The sequence below is a fragment of the Pteropus vampyrus genome, unplaced genomic scaffold (genome assembly GCF_000151845.1).
Source record: "Pteropus vampyrus isolate Shadow unplaced genomic scaffold, Pvam_2.0 Scaffold19459, whole genome shotgun sequence".
Taxonomy (NCBI): domain Eukaryota; kingdom Metazoa; phylum Chordata; class Mammalia; order Chiroptera; family Pteropodidae; genus Pteropus; species Pteropus vampyrus.
This window is the reverse complement of record NW_011908240.1, coordinates 1-2,130: the sequence shown is the minus strand read 5'-3', so window position 1 is coordinate 2,130 and position 2,130 is coordinate 1. Positions and strand designations below refer to the sequence as shown.

The following is a 2,130-nucleotide window of genomic DNA, read 5'->3' as shown; positions in this document are numbered from 1 at the left end:
TCCTATAAGTCAAATCTGAAAATAGCAGAACAGAAGTTAAGAGAAGTATCCAGTCCTGTAAGTTATTAATGCCAAATGAGTGAAATATTTTGTTATTCACAATTTATTGTAATAAAATTGTAGTGGTTAGAATAATGATCAGATATAATTGTTTTACAGACAGGAACTGGATTGAGCTTTGACATGGCTAGTTTAATAAATAATCCGGCCTTCATTAGTATGGTGAGTACATTTCCTTTTCTGCTCTTTTTTCCATAAAGCTATATAATTCCAAAACTTTTTAGAAATAAATAAGGGAGATTTTGTGGTGGTGGTAACAGAGTGGTGACGTAATGTCATAGCTAAGGTTTTTAACCTGCCCCTATACCTGTTTGTGAGAAAGCCATGGATGGACTTCAAGAAGCCCATGGATCCCCTGAAATTACATGTAAAAATTTGTGTACCTGTCAATATGTGCATATTTCTAGGGAGAGAACTATATTTTTGTCAGATTGGCATAGGGGTCTGCAAATCTACAAGAGGTTAGAAACCACTCTCTTACTTTGAAAATGGCCCTAGGAAAATGTCTAATAATTGAGATCTGAGGATTTGGGCTATTGTGGTTCTCTAAGCTCTCCTCTCAGCACTGTCTGCTTCCTTTCTATCTTGAGTTTATTTGAACTTTTAGTGTAATTCTTATATATATGTACTTCATCCTTCAGAACTTATAGGTCTTTTTGAAAACACTTATAGGTCTTTTTGAAAACACACATGCTCTCTTCCAGTATGTGGAAACTCTGATCTAATAGGTCAGGGATGTTTCCTGGGCATATAAAGCTCCTTGGGTGACTTTATACGTCTGGCTGAGTGCGGTCCTGCTTCTTATTCATCTTTGATTCCTTAAAAAATGTCTGGCATCCACTAAATCTTCAGTTGAATTGAAATGTACAGATGGCTCATTCCTAGTAAGATAAAGAAGTCTTTTGAACAATCGGCAGAATTGTAGCAATTGGTAGTTTAAAAATGTTAGTTGAAGTCTTTGTAGTAGTAGTTAATTTTTGAATCACTGACCCTAAATGGGGTGTTGAAAAAGCTACCACTTGTTTTTATTTCCAGAGAAACAATCATTTGACTAACTTGCAAGTAATTCAGTAACTCTCCTTGAGTCTTAGTATTGAGGTCTATCAAAGTTGGTCTTTCTACCTAAACACCAACAAATATATGTCTCTCTGTAGGTTTTATGACATTTTCGAACATTGTTGCTCATTTCCAGGCCTCAGGTTGTGCTCTTATTGTAGCAGGATGTAAAAAATAGATTTCTTTTAGTTTCTGATTCGGCTTAGCCCTCAAGATACAAAGTAAGGTGTGAGACTACCATGTATGAGCTGCAAAAGGCAGGGGTTAAAAAATATTGTGTGACTTAAAAAAAATAGGGTCAGGTTGACAGAGATTAAAAGAGGATTTTTGGAGACAGCTATTGGAGTTACTACTGTCTACAAAGATTTAAACTAAATATAAATTTTACGTGATATTGTCGACTACCAATTTGAGGCAAAAAAAAAAATTGTTTTTATGCTTTCAAAATGGAAAGTTTCAAAAGTTTATGTGCATATAAATACAATTTCCCTTCCGCTTAATTATGGGAAGGATTGAAACTAAGCCTCATGGGGCAGGATCACATCTCTTACAGTACTCTTTTGAAGTGGACTCTCTCAAGTGTAGGGGATTCTTTAATTATACTCAAAGTTTCTCTTTCTCCTTTTGGTTTTATTTATCTTATCAGTAGTAATCAGTATACTGCTGTCAATATCTTTAGTTTATAGTGTTACTTATAGCCTCTCTGTCCTTGCAATGTATTTTTTTTTTTTTTTTTATGCCTACAGCACCTGGTCTTCCTAGGTGATCTCCCATCCAAGTACTAGTCACGCCCGACCCTGCTTAACTTCCGAGATCAGACAGGATTGGGCGTGTTCAGGGTGGTATGGCCGTAGACGCAATGTATTTTAAATGCCATTTTTTCTAATATCATTTTTATATTCCCAATGACTTTGTATAGCACACTTAAACTCTTCAAATGTTAGTACATACATGGCTTAGCTTTCATTCTTGTTTTTTTTAAAAAAATCTTTATTCAAGTTCCCTAAATATTAA

The 2,130-nt window shown here is 34.9% G+C and overlaps 1 long non-coding RNA gene and 1 pseudogene across 1 annotated transcript; one reads left to right on the top strand and one right to left on the bottom strand.

Annotated features, from left to right (window-relative positions):
* On the top strand, window positions 1-196 carry LOC105310975. Its single transcript, XR_897587.1, has 2 exons — window positions 1-57; window positions 160-196. It is a non-coding gene; the product is annotated as an uncharacterized LOC105310975 (long non-coding RNA).
* A 1,657-nt stretch (window positions 197-1,853) lies between these two features.
* Window positions 1,854-1,972, bottom strand: LOC111735214 (annotated as a pseudogene).
* Window positions 1,973-2,130: the final 158 nt, after the last annotated feature.